This window comes from Triticum aestivum, chromosome 7A, assembly GCF_018294505.1.
Source record: "Triticum aestivum cultivar Chinese Spring chromosome 7A, IWGSC CS RefSeq v2.1, whole genome shotgun sequence".
Lineage (NCBI taxonomy): Eukaryota > Viridiplantae > Streptophyta > Magnoliopsida > Poales > Poaceae > Triticum > Triticum aestivum.
Window position 1 is genome coordinate 232,903,203 of NC_057812.1, and position 15,159 is coordinate 232,918,361.

At 44.7% G+C, this 15,159-nt stretch overlaps 1 long non-coding RNA gene across 1 annotated transcript; it reads left to right on the forward strand.

Moving 5' to 3' along the window:
• Positions 1 to 444: 444 nt before the first annotated feature.
• LOC123148264 (uncharacterized) lies at positions 445 to 1,392 on the forward strand. The gene is made up of 2 exons (XR_006473711.1): positions 445 to 613; positions 1,161 to 1,392. It is a non-coding gene; the product is annotated as an uncharacterized lncRNA (long non-coding RNA).
• The last annotated feature ends 13,767 nt before the right edge of the window (positions 1,393 to 15,159 follow it).

Sequence of the window (15,159 nt, forward strand, 5' to 3'; positions counted from 1 at the left end):
CCTTGGTCGTCCATGACCACATTACTAGGCAGCGACCGATGTTTAGGGGCTCGATCCCGGGGCATACTCCGTCGTTGAATCGCGGCAAAGAGAGCGTGTCGGGGCCGGTTTTTCGGGACATAAATTTCCAGCAAACGACCCTTATGTCATCACCAGCCCCAGGATTACTGCTGCTGGTGGACGTTTCCTTGATACAGAATTCCAAGCAATAACAAGGATTTGAGTACAAGACCTTATAGGTCCACTGAGTACAACAATGATTTCTAGTGGCAGATGATGAAAGCGACTCGTGGATCTCTCCAACGGTCAGGGCCGGGCCCACAGTTGTACAAACTGTGCGGCCCGCACAGGGCCCATAGAGTTTGAGGGGCCCCAAAGTTTTTACAGGCCTATGTATTTACTTTCACTGGCATGGCATGGGCATTGGGCCGGTCGGCGCTGGCACGTCAAGCCTCGACCATCTCCCTGTCCCGGGCTGCCTGCTCGATCAGTTATGCCCTCGATGCCTCGATCGCAGGAGGCAGGGATCGATCACATCCAGAGGAAACCGAACAGCGCGGGATCTGGTTCGCATCTAGATCCGCTGACGCCGCGACGGGCGACACAGTAACAGGTACAGGAATTACAGCCTTCATTGGTTCGTATCCATGATCTATCGATTATTCATCTCGTAGTCTCCTGATCTCGGGTTCTCGGAGAGGAATTTTCAATCATATACTTGTTGGCTGTCTTTTGACGCCTCTTCTACATGTATTGAGAGAGTATCTGCTAGCTAGCTACTATGATTCTATCATTCTAGTTAGTGTGATTCGATGATATACCTATTGTGATTCTAGCTATCTACTACCACCTCCGTTTCATAATATAAAAATATTTTTAACACTAGTATAGTGCCAAAAACATTCTTACATTATGAGACAGAGGGAGTAGCTAGCTATTGTGTTATCAACATGGTATATACCTAGTTATTGTGATTCGGGTTCTTAGGGAGCAAAATTGTTTCTTATACACTGTATATACGTTGGACAGCCCTCATTGTACTCCTAATTCTACTCTTATAAATTGTTTCTTATATACTGTATATACGTTGGACAGCTCCCATTGTACTTGTAATTCTATTCCTATTATCCTAATTCTTATTTCCAAATTACTTTTGGCAGGGACTGTTAGACAGATGGGTTATTTCCTCCTCGGTTAAATATCACAATATAGCAGTTCAACCGGATAGGAGACGTGACTAGTTGAGTTAGACGGTTCGTCTAATTGCCAAATATCGACGCATAATCTTCAATTGATATCTGGTGCCATATGAATAGGTCTAATTTTTTATATAACCAATTGTCATGTAAGACATTATATCATAATTGCTCTTTAGTTCATTTTAGTAAGATAGGGCTCCGCTTTTTAGTTTCGCACAGGGCCCCCAATTTTGCTGGCCCGGCCCTGCCAACGGTGATGGAACTCCATTCCCACGGGAATAGCTGACCTGGATAACTCCTATCTCGCGTGCCTGCTATCTCCAAATCCTAGGTTGCGGGGTGTCTTCGTAGTGCTCCTCTCTGAGTCATGATCTGGCCAAGACAATAGCCAGGGACAAGTCAGTGAGTACATTTAAATGTACTCACAAACATGATGAGCAAAAGATATACCGGATGCATACGCTCATGATGGATTAAATTATATGTGTGTGTTGACTGAGAATTAAAGCATTGCATGACAAATATTCATACCGTGCAGAAGGATAAATAAATCATGTTAGTAGTAAATTAAGAAAATGAAGTGGAACATCGGGCGTTGAACCGCCCGAGGGATTCTAAGAAAAATGCCAAGCGGGTGTCTGAAAGTGACGCTTGGAGAGGCCTTGAAAAGAAATGCCAAACGAGTGTCTAAAAGCGACGCCTCGAGAGGTCTTGAAAAGAAATGCCACAGTCGGGTGTCTGAGCGACGCCTCATAAAGCGCTTATACGAAAATAATAAAACGAGGATCCAAGTGGACTAGCCATCCCAAGTGGTACTCAGAAACAAAAATAAACTTGAGTATCCCAGGTAGTCTAGCCATCCCATGAGATTAGAGCTGGAATTCGAGCCGAGTCGAGCCAGCTCGGCTCGACTCGCTAGAGTTCATTTCGTTAACGAGCTAGCTCGGCTCGACTCGTTATTATAATAAGCTCAAATCCAAGACTGGCTCGACTTGTATAACTCGCGAGTTGGCTCGTTTAGCTTGTTAAGCTCATTAAAGATATGAACATAAAACCCTCAAATATTATAAAAATGATTATGTATATATTAAATACATATATCACTAACAATAGTAATTCCCTTGTAATGCATGAGTCTCCTAGGCGGTTGGGCCTTCAACGGCTAGGCCTTGTGTTATGCGCCTAGGACATAGGGTACTGAGTGGCTGATCTTTTTTAATTGGAAGTGGCTGATCTTTTGTACCGAGCCTAACGAGTTACACGAGTACTCGTGAGATTGGCTCGTTTAACTTGGTCTATAAACAATCTTAAACTAAAGCTTGGCTCGACTCATTATTCTTCAAGTTCGAGTCGATTCGAGCCGAGTCATGAACTACTCGTTTAGCTCACGAGCTTCGAGCTTTTTTTCCAGCCCTACATGAGATACTCATGGTGGCACATAAGAGGGCAAGGTTAGTCCACAATATTATTCATGTCAACAATAGTATTCATAAGAGCACCGGTAGTAACAATAATTATCCTGCAAAATGAACCATGATCAATTTCATTATTTCCTCCGGAGACAGACACTAAGACCGACACTTGACCAACCCAGACTATAGTCATTAACCATGGACACGACTATTCGAATAGATATAACTCTGCAAAGGGTGTACTCTTTACCCACAAGTAAAGGATTTCTTTAGCCAACACCGAGACATTGACTAATTTCAATTACGGTCTTTGAGTTGAAAACACACCTGACCAGCACACCCCAGATTAACTTCCGGATGCCAGAATCACCCGAAGCATCGTTCAAGAGAAACTCTAAGGCGGGGAGATGAAAGTGCAACTATCCCTAGGTGGTTTTGGTAATTCCTAACAACATATAGCTCATTGAGCTAATGCTATTCCAAGATTAATATTTCAGGAAAAGCTCAATGAATGGCATGGCATGGATGAAGAAAGTGGACCCCTCAAAATATTAAGGACAAAAAGATTGGCTCAAGATCAAAGCTCAAGACTCTACATTTTATATTTTAGTGATCCAAGATCACATTGAGTCTATAGGAAAAGCCAATACTATCAAGGAGGGATGAGGTGTTGCTTGATGAGGTTCTTGCTTCATAGTGCTTAGTGATATGCTCCAAAACCCTCAACTACCTTCCCACATCCACATATAACCAAAAGTCAAACTCGGCCCCACGATTCTTTCTATCCGGCGCCACCGAGTTCAGATGTCATAGCCACTGCCACAAACCCTAGGCAAATCGGTCTCACCGATAGGGATCTCGGTCACACCGAGATGGGGTTGTAATCTCTCTGTTTCCCTTCGTAACGTTTCGGTCCTACCGAGATGAGCGATCGGTCCCACCGAGATTGCAATGTAAACTCTCTGTTTCCCTTTTGTAACATTTCGGTCCCACCGAAATGAGCGATCGGTCCCACCGAGTTTACCTGACCAACTCTCTGGTTAGCTTATTACCAAAATCGGTCCCACCGAGTTTGTGTAATCGGTCACACCGAGATTACGTTATGCCCTAACCCTAACCATATCGGTCCTACCGAGTTGCATCTCAGTCCCACCGAAAATCCTAACGGTCACTAGGTTTGCTAAATCGGTCCGACCGAGTTTCTCAATTCGGTCTCACCGAGATTGGTAAATTGTGTGTAACGGTTAGTTTTTGTGTGGAGGCTATATATACCCCTCCACCCACTCTTCATTCGTGGAGAGAGCCATCAGAACATACCTACACTTCCAATACACATTTTCTGAGAGAGAACCACCTACTCATGTGTTGAGGCCAAGATATTCCATTCCCACCATATGAATCTTGATCTCTAGCCTTCCCCAAGTTGCTTTCCACTCAAATCTTCTTTCCACCAAATCCATATCCTGTGAGAGAGAGTTGAGTGTTGGGGAGACTATCATTTGAAGCACAAGAGCAAGGAGTTCATCATCAACACACCATTTGTTACTTCTTGGAGAGTGGTGTCTCCTAGATTGGCTAGGTGTCACTTGGGAGCCTCCGACAAAGATTGTGGAGTTGAACCAAGGAGTTTGTAAGGGCAAGGAGATCGCCTACTTCGTGAAGATCTACCGCTAGTGAGGCAAGTCCTTCGTGGGCGATGGCCATGATGGGATAGACAAGGTTGCTTCTTCGTGGACCCTTCGTGGGTGGAGCCCTCCGTGGACTCGCGCAACCGTTACCCTCCGTGGGTTGAAGTCTCCATCAACGTGGATGTACGATAGCACCACCTATCGGAACCACGACAAAAACATCCGTGTCTCCAATTGCGTTTGAATTCTCCAAACCCTTCCCTTTACATTCTTGCAAGTTGCATGCTTTACTTTCCGCTGCTCATAGACTCTTTGCATGCTTGCTTGAATTGTGTTAAGATTGCTTGACTTGTGCTAAGATAGCTAAAATCTGCCAAAGACTAAAATTGGGAAAAGGATAGATTTTTAATTGGTCAAGTAGTCTAATCACCCCCCTCTAGACATACTTTCGATCCTACAAGTGGTATCAGAGCTTTGGTCTCCATTTGCTTTGATTTCCATAGCTTTTGGTGGTCATAGCCTTGGTTTCACAACCTAGGAGAGTATGGCGTCTAGCGAGGGAAATTACCACCGTAGAGGTCCTTACTTTGATGGTACTAATTTTGCTAGTTGGAAGCATAAGATGAAAATGCATATTCTTGGACATAACCCCGCCGTTTGGGCTATTGTGTGTGTTGGCTTGCAAGGTGAATTCTTTGATGGGAGAGAACCGAATCGTGAAGCTACCGCGGAAGAGTTGAAGATGCTACAATACAATGCTCAAGCTTGTGATATCCTCTTCAACGGATTGTGCCCCGAAGAATTCAACAAAATCAGCCGTCTTGAGAATGCAAAGGAAATTTGGGATACTTTGATTGATATGCATGAAGGTACCGACTCCGTCAAGGAATCCAAGTTGGATGTGCTTCAAAGTCAACTTGACAAGTTCAAAATGAAGGATGGTGAAGGTGTCGCTGAAATGTACTCTAGGCTTGCTCTTATCACAAATGAGATTGCCGGCTTAGGAAGTGAAGAGATGACCGACAAATTCATCATCAAGAAGATCCTAAGAGCCTTGGATGGAAAATACGATACCGTATGCACATTGATCCAAATGATGCCAAATTACAAAGATCTCAAGCCAACGGAAGTCATTGGAAGAATTGTTGCTCATGAGATGTCACTCAAGGATAAGGAGGAGCTCCATAACAAGTCAAGTGGTGCTTACAAAGCCTCATGTGAAGCCCCCACATCATCAAGTGAGAAACAAACCTTCAATGAAGAATTGAGCTTAATGGTGAAGAACTTCAACAAGTTCTACAAGAATAGAAGCAAAGAGAGAAGTTCCAAGTCAAGGTCCTACAATGACAAAAGATCTTCTAGTCGAGAGCGAAACTGCTACAATTGTGGAAGACCCGGACACTACTCCAATGAGTGTACGGCTCCCCACAAGAGAAGAGAAGATTCTCCCAAAAGAAGAAGTAGAAGAGAAGAATCACCATCAAGGGAGAGAAGGAGTAGGGATGATCGATATGAACGAAGACCCTCTCGGAGAAGCAAGGATTCGGAAAGGAAGGACAAGTCATCAAGGAGCTACACAAAACGAAGACATCAAGCTCATGTTGGTGAATGGGTATCCGGCTCCGACTCCGACAATGACTCCGAGAGAAGCTATCACTCCGACTCCGAATATACTCAAGATGAAGGTGTTGCCGGTCTAGCACTTGTGTCAACCAACTCCTACGACATATTTGATTCACCAAATGAAGGAATTGGAAGATGCTTCATGGCCAAAGGTCCAAAGGTATCACACCCCGAGTATGTTGATTTCAATAGTGATGAAGATGACTTGTTAGGTGATGATGATTTACTTGTTGACAACTATAGTGATGAATACTATGATGAAACGAATGACAATGATAAGGAGAAGATTGAGTCTCTAACTAAAGAACTAAACACTCTTAAGTTAGCTCATGAAACTATCTTAGGAGATCATCGAGAACTTTTAAGGACTCATGAGAAATTACGTTTTGAAAAGCTCAACCTTGAGCAAGAGCATGAGTTCTTAAAGGCAATCAATGATGATCTTCGCAAGAAAAGTTCTTCTTACATTGCCAAGCGTTTACTCTTATCCACTTACATGCCTCAAGTCAAGTCTAGTAACAAGAACAAGAAGATTCTTCTTCTAGTAGTAACAATAATCATGCTAAATCCAATATTGTTGCTTCTAGTAGTTCTCTTGATTCCACTAATGATTCTCTTAGCCAAGTTACACTTGAGCAAGAAAATAGCTTATTGAAGGGAATTATAGAGAAAGGTGTTTACAAGAGCCTTGCCGGGAGTAAGCAATTCGAGGAAATTGTACGCAAGCAAGGAAGGCACCGGAAGAATCAAGGTATTGGTTTTGAACGAAAGTTCAATGCCAATGGAGTTGAGTGGGAAGAAGATCAATACCCCAAGACGAAGTTTGTTCCTCAACAAGAGAAGTATGATCCTACTTCTTTCAAAGGGACACAAGCTCAAGATGATCTTCCACCACAAGACCACAAGCAAAAAGGCAAGGACAAGCTTCAAGAGGAAATTGATGCATTTGAAGAAGCTCCTAAGGCCTTGGTCAAGTGGGTTCCCAAGACTACATCAAGTTCCACTTCATCAAGTACAACTACAACTCCGAGGATTCCCATCAAGATGGTGTGGATCCCGAAGAAGAAGAACTAGAGAGTTCTTGAGGGTGACTCCGCCAACATACTTCACTCTTATCATTTTGGCAAGAACAAGTGCAATCAACTTCCACATCTTGCACTAGTTCAAGGAGTCACAAACCCTCTTGTTGGTAAGACAAGGGACAAGGTAACCTAAAGCTTTCATAGACATCATCTTGTGTGTGCATCACTCTATGTCTATGGATATCCTTGTTTGTTCCTTGTGGGACTAACCCGTGTAGGTATTGAAAGTGCAACTCACTCCAAAGGATAGCTCCAAATGATCTACATCAACATTGAGCATCCACATCTTCAACACCTACATGAAGTCATCATCGACAAAACCCAAGGTTAGTTCATCCCTCTTAGGGGGGATCTCACATCTAGGGGGAGCTTTACTCTAACAATTGAGTTAAAGCAACTCTAATGGTGTGAACACAACAACGCTTTATGTAAAAGTGGTAACCCCACTTGTGCTTAAACGATGAGTATGACCTATGATCAAATGTTCTCATTTGACTCCTAAGTCAATATACTCATATATAGATGACCTAGTCATCGCCAATTGCTTGATAGATGCTAGAATTGTTTGTGCATGCTTTGCCACATATTTCATTTGTCATTTTATTGTGTGAGCATGTTGGTTGCATAATTTACTCATTCGAGGACATCCACTTGTTGTTTTGATTGATTGGTTTCCTTTTATTTTGGCCAAGTGGATGGACAAGAATGCCTAAGAACCTTCTCTAGCTATCTATGCTTTTCTCGTCTCAAACTCTATTCATGCTGCATCACAAAATTTGATCAAGTCAGATTCGAACCACTCTGTGTGAGGAGCACTCGGAGTCCCCGATTCGTCATAGACTTAAACTTCAAAAACTTCTTTGTGCGTTTTGGTCTGACCGATTCACCCATTCGGTCATACCGAGATCACTAAGTCGATCTAGGTTTTCAACCTCGGTGCAACCGATTCGAACTTTTCGGTCACACCGAGTTTCAGTAACTGCTTGCAGTTATGAATCTCGGTGCCACCGAGTTGTTCCACTCGGTTACACCGACAAGGTCGGGCTATATATATCCATGGGTCAAATTTTGGAAAACTTTCCGAACCTCCTCGACCCGCGCTTAGCCTGCTCTACCTCCTGGGTCTCCGGATCGTCCTCCTCATCACCAGCCGCCTCCTGCCGCTGGTCTCCGCCACCGTCAACGGGAATCATCCCCGCCGTTGCCGCCATAGCGAGTTCATTGCCGAACTAGGGTATGAACTCGATCACTGTGCTATCCTTATCTGATTCCTAGCACATTGTGTTCGCCATGTATCTTGCCATGATTGAGATCATTCTATCAATCGAAAACACTTCGTAGTTTAGTCGTGAATTGAGAATTTAGGGTTAGGTTTCCGCCAAAACCATCTCGGACCCACCGAGTTGTGGAACTCGGTACCACCGATTCGGCTCAGGCCATTGCACATGTGATTCTCGGTCTGACCAAGAATTGCAAATCGGTGTGACCGAGTTCAGGACTTTGTGAAACCCTAGCAGTCTCGGTGCCACCGAACTGTGACTCGGTCTGACCGAGTTCACTAGTTTAGGTTCCAAAAGCTGCTTCGGTATCACCAAGTTTACAAATTGGTTGATCCGAAATGCTTTCTGTGGAAAACTAAAACTAAGTTTTTGACTCATTCTTTTGAAAAAACATCTGCATTTTGTGATGCTCATCCACTCTATCTCATCTATATCTATTCACAGGGTCTGCTGTCAGTGTTTGCAATATGTCTGATCAGAGTGACAGCCAGAAAAAGTCAGAGGAGTAGGTTCACTTGAGTGAGGGCACTAGTCCCTCTAGCAGCTCTGATGAGGGTAGCAGGAGCACCCCAAGCAACTTACCCAAAGCTGCCACCAGGGCCAGAAAGAAGAAAACGTATGAATCTGAGGATGAAGACTATGTGGCAGTTGAGGATGAGGCCACTTCCAAGAAGAAAGTGGAATATAGCACTGCTGCTTCCACTAAGCCTGGTATGAAAACCAAAGTGCCTGCAAAGAGAATTCTCATGTCTAAAGCCAGAGCCTCTACTCAAGTAGCTTTGGAATCTGAACCCAAAGAAGCTGCTGCAGAAGGGAAGAAGAGGAAAGAGAGGGTCAAGAAGACCACTGCTAGAGTGCTTGGGAGATCCTCAATCATGAGAGATTATGAAGAGGAAGAGGAAGAAGATGCTGCACCAGCACCCAAAGCTCAGAAGCTTATGGGTGATGCCATCAGGGCAGGGGCTGTTCCATCTAAGCCTAAGACTGCTCCTAAGGCTGCTGCTCCAGCTCCAAAGCCAAAATCAAAGAGGAGCACCAGGAACATCCCTGTTGAGGAGAAGAACAAGGCCCCAGTGCCTGATGCTGAAATGGAAGAAGAAGATGATGAGTCACATGTCTTGAGCAAGTTGAAGCCAAAAATTCCAGATCACAATGATGCTCATCCAGTAGCTGAGAACATGAAGATAAGGAAGGACTCAGGATTGAGGCTATTTAGAGAGTCTGATCCATATGCCACCAGGAAAAGGACTGCTGTGGACTACAGGTTCCATACAAAGGAACAACAGGACTTCTATGAGACCATCTTGCTTGACAAGAAACCAATAGTGTGTGACATGAGATGGGTCGACTGGGACTACATCAAGGAGAATGATGAACATTATCCAGGTGTGTATGACAGTTTCAAGGCTTGTGGAGTTGATGAGTTTGTGGCTCAGAAGCTCACAAAATGGAATGATGAGCTTATCACGCAGTTCTACTCCACAGCTCACTTCTACCCAAATGGAAGGATTGTCTGGATGTCTGAAGGTACCAGTCAATAGTTGCAGAATGGGCGAAATTGATCAATGCTCCAAAAGAGAGTGAAGATGACTTGGATGTCTATGCCAACAAGAAGAAGGATAACAACACTATGGCACACATGTACAAGGAGATCCCAGATGCTGCTCTTGAGACACACAAGTTTGGATCTGTACATTACCTTCTGTCAGGCTTGCCAACTATCAACTGGATCCTCAGGCACACTCTCTTGCCAAAGTCAGGTGATCACAAGATGATCAGAGGCCATGCAATTAACTTGCTTCACATCTTTGATGTCCCACAGAAGTTCAAAGTCATGAGCCTAATAGTGTAAACCATAAAGAGGACAGCTGCAGATCAGAAGAGGAGTTGTGGGTATGCCCCCACAGATCCAGGAGCTGATTAACTCTAAGATGGGCACTGGCACATATCTGCTGGACAAGGAGCACCTACCCATCTACCCAGAATTTGAGGACAACACTGTGGTGATGGATGAAAATGAACCATCTTCTGTGCACGCACAAGCCAAGAAGGAGAAGGCAAAGGCTGAAAAGGCTACAAGGATGCCAACTACTGAAGAAGCATCTCAGTATCTTCTGAAGAGCAAGCAAGATCAGCTTGGCTACTTGATTGCCTCCACTCTGAGGATTGAGAAGGGACTGGCTACCCTGACTCAAAACCAGGAGAGCCTGGAAAGGATCGTGGAGCAAAAGTTCTATGACTTGGATGTGAAGGTAACTGAGATCCAGTCTGTTGTGGAGCAACTTCAGAATGATATGCAGGAGAGGAAGGGCAAGACAACCACTGATGCATTTGCCAGAGTGCCTAGAGCTCAGAGGTCTGCTGCAGTGCCTGTTCCAGACACCAGAGCCACTTCATCTACACCAGCTACAACTTCAGTGCCACCAGCTCTAGCACCTACTCCATCAGCTCCATCCACATCGACCGAAGCCTTCGTTCTTGGAGTTATCCGGACACCACCACCTGAAGACCAAGCCTGAGAGACGATTTAGTGCTATGCATTTTCTAGGAACTTTTTGGTAACTTGTTGCCAAAGGGGGAGAAAATGTATAGATCATAGGCTTCGAGAGAGAGCGTTGCTTTTTATTCTCTCTTGCTTTGTTGTTGAACTTTATTTGCTTGTTCGAGATACTTTTTGTCTGTGTGATACTTGGATGATCATATGTGTTTGATCATATGCTACTTTAATGCTTGTTGGATGACATTATCCTTTTATCCCTATATGATCATTCACTTTGCTTGGTGATGAGTGCATGTATTTAATTATTATCATCTTGAGCGCTCCACCAAGATGTATGTGACATGGAAGAGTAGCCCATGAGCCTAACTCTCTGTGCATTTGCAGTCCAAAGCAAATCATAAACTATGCACAAATTTAGGGGGAGCTCTTGCTTTTCACATACTTCTCAAAGCGACAATGTTTTTCACTCTTATTATCATTTGTCGAAGCTTTGATCTATATGTTGTCATAAATTACCAAAAAGGGGGAGATTGAAAGTGGAACTATCCCTAGGTGGTTTTGGTAATTCCTAACAACATATAGCTCATTGAGCTAATGCTATTCCAAGATTAATATTTCAGGAAAAGCGCAATGAATGGCATGGCATGGATGAGGAAAGTGGACCCCTCAAAATACTAAGGACAAAAAGATTGGCTCAAGCTCAAAGCTCAAGACTCTACATTTTATATTTTAGTGATCCAAGATCACATTGAGTCTATAGGAAAAGCCAATACTATCAAGGAGGGATGAGGTGTTGCTTGATGAGGTTCTTGCTTCATAGTTCTTGGTGATATGCTCCAAAACCCTCAACTACCTTCCCACATCCACATATGACCTAAACCAAAAGTCAAACTTGGCCGCGCCGATTCTTTCTATCCGGCGCCACCGAGTTCAAATGTCATAGCCACTACCACAAACCCTAGGCAAATCGGTCTCACCGATAGGGATCTCGGTCACACCGAGATGGGGTTGTAATCTCTCTTTTTCCCTTCATAACGTTTCAGTCCTACCGAGATGAGCGATCGGTCCCACCGAGATTGCAATGTAAATTCTCTATTTCCCTTTTGTAACATTTCGGTCCCACCGAAATGAGCGATCGGTCCCACCGAGTTTACCTGACCAACTCTCTGGTTAGCCTATTACCAAAATCGGTCCCACCGAGTTTGTGTAATCGGTCACACCGAGATTACGTTATGCCCTAACCCTAACCATATCGGTCCTATCGAGTTGCATCTCAGTCCCACCGAAAATCCTAACGGTCACTAGGTTTGCTAAATCGGTCCGACCGAGTTTCTCAATTCGGTCTCACCGAGATTGGTAAATTGTGTGTAATGGTTAGTTCTTGTGTGGAGGCTATATATACCCCTCCACCCACTCTTCATTCGAGGAGAGAGCCATCAGAACATACCTACACTTCTAATACACATTTTCTGAGAGAGAACCACATACTCATGTGTTGAGGCCAAGATATTCCATTCCCACCATATGAATCTTGATCTCTAGCCTTCCTCAAGTTGCTTTCCACTCAAATCTTCTTTCCACCAAATCCAAATCCTGTGAGAGAGAGTTGAGTGTCGGGGAGACTATCATTTGAAGCACAAGAGCAAGGAGTTCATCATCAACACACCATTTGTTACTTCTTGGAGAGTGGTGTCTCCTAGATTGGCTAGGTGTCACTTGGGAGCCTCCGACAAGATTGTGGAGTTGAACCAAGGAGTTTGTAAGGGCAAGGAGACCGCCCACTTCGTGAAGATCTACCGCTAGTGAGGCAAGTCCTTTGTGGGCGATGGCCATGATGGGATAGACAAGGTTGCTTCTTCATGGACCCTTCGTGGGTGGAGCCCTTCGTGGACTTGCGCAACCGTTACCCTCCGTGGGTTGAGGTCTCCATCAACGTGGATGTATGATAGCACCACCTATCAGAACCACGACAAAAACATCCGTGTCTCCAATTGCGTTTGAATTCTCCAAACCCTTCGCTTTACATTCTTGCAAGTTGCATGCTTTACTTTCTGCTACTTATAGACTCTTTGCATGCTTGCTTGAATTGTGTTAAGATTGCTTGACTTGTGCTAAGATAGCTAAAATTTGCCAAAGACTAAAATTGGGAAAATGATAGATTTTTAATTGGTCAAGTAGTCTAATCACCCCCCTCTAGACATACTTTCGGTCCTACAGGAGACCACTGTATTGAGTAGCATGGGATCACTATTAACACACGCGAATTACAAGGGGTGCCCCCCCTCTCGGCCCAGCCGGATACACCCATGCCCCCTGACCCGATGTCTGGCATTGCAGTCGGTACCTGGAAAGCCTCATCGTGGCATCTCTGCACGGTGTGTGTGTGGGGAAAGGGGTTAACAACTTACCGAATCGTACCCTGCCTGCCGCAGGGACAAGTGGTAGCACGGAACCGGTATGGGGGTGACCGGAACAAGACTCGATCTACGGTCAACTCAGTAGGTTTAAGTTTTCCTGTAGTGGTTAGCACAATATATATAATTCCTTGGAAGTACCCAACAGGGTCACCACCTGGTATGTCCCAACATACCCTCACTAATCATTCTCGTCACAACAAGATTTCAGTCTCACGGTCACTTTTCTCGTGACCGATTCTTTCTTGCAGATTAGCCTGGACCATCACATGCATATATGGCACTTGAAGATAACCATACTCACATATACCTCATATTTAAATGAAGATAAAATACCATCATGGAGGTCATGCATGTATGAGTAGCAATATGCAAATTCTATATGAATTCAAAACATATTCATAATTAAATTATGCTCGCAAACAAACAACTATGAATTTACCATATCAAGTGTTCAAGATGCTTGCCTTAAGCATGTAGAAATGTTGGGTGCATTCCAAAACTTTGAAAATTATATCTCCCCTCCATTTCCTATTTTCAAAATATTGTAATCACCACATAATGCCAAAACAGTGCCAAAAGTTGTTTGAAAAAATTATGAAATAAATACTAAAATACACTAGATGGAATTTGAGAAATAACAGAAAAGGAATTGATTGATTTGGAGCTCAAATGATTTTCGTAAGAGATTCCTAAGCTAAGATAATGAAGGAAATAAACTATTTAGCAAATCCAGCAAAAACCAGGCCTAGGAAAAATGTTCACCCTCTCTGCATAAATAAAGCATGAATTTAGAAGTGTGTAGAAATTTGAATAATCAAATATGGATTTGAAATGATTGTTCTGGAATTAATTGAGATCTGCTGGTAAAGAAAAAGAGAGAAGGGCAGAAGTGCGCATTGGGCGGGACTTAGACGTCTAGCGCAACTAGGCCGAGCCCAGCCGTTCGGCTGCGTGGGAGGGTTGACGATGTCGAGGACGTATTCACGTAGAACATCTTACCCGCGCGAAGGCGGCCCAAGCGAAGTTCGTCTCCACTTACGGATGAGTCAGCGGGGTGCTGGGTCACTGACAATGGGCCATGTGGGCCCACGAGTCAGGTTTGACTGGTCAGCCGCCCGCGTGATCTCCTCTGGCCGAACAGAGGCAGCTCTCCGGCGAGTGGCAGCTCCGTTTAGAAAACCGAGGCCATCCACGAGCTTAGGAGGTCGAGGCGAACACGTGGGTACCCTCCTTGGTCCCCGGAGTGGAGGGAGTCGCCGGCGACGAGCTTAGCCGAAGAGCTCCAGCGGAGGCAAGTTGGGCGTTTCACCAACGGGCCACCTCCGGTGGAATTTACGAGCGGAATGGATTCATGAAAGCTCTAGGAGTCTACTGGTGGAGATAACGGAGTGGGGGAGGCTGTGGTGGCTTCGGAATCAACGCGGCACTGGCAGCGGCCGTGGTTGCCGTAATTGGAGAAGATGACCTCTCTGGTCATGCTGCTGCCACGGGAGAATCAGTGGGGGAGAGGGAGAGTGAGATGGTGCTGTTCGAGGGCCTAGGGTGGCTTTTATAGTGCGAGGGCGTTAGTTCCGTGGTGTCCTATGGATAAGCACGGCGGCAGCAACCATTACGGCGGCAGGTGAGGCCATTGATGTCGGCAGGGTAGTCGGTGAGGACGGAGGCCGTCCGTAGTTACTCCCCAGGGGAGCTGGGTGGCTCAGGGCACGCCACACATTGCAGGAGGAGACGTGGCCGTGCGGGTGATGACCCATAAGTATAGGGGATCTATCGTAGTCCTTTCGATAAATAAGAGTGTCGAACCCAACGAGGAGCAGAAGGAAATGACAAGAGGTTTTCAGCAAGGTATTCTCTACAAGCACTGAAATTATCGGTAATGGATAGTTGTGTGATAAGATAATTTGTAAAGGGTAACTAGTAACAAAAGTAACTAAGGTGCAGCAAGGTGGCCCAATCCTTTTTGTAGCAAAGGATAAGCCTGGACTAACTCTTATATAAAAGCAAAGCACTCCCGAGGA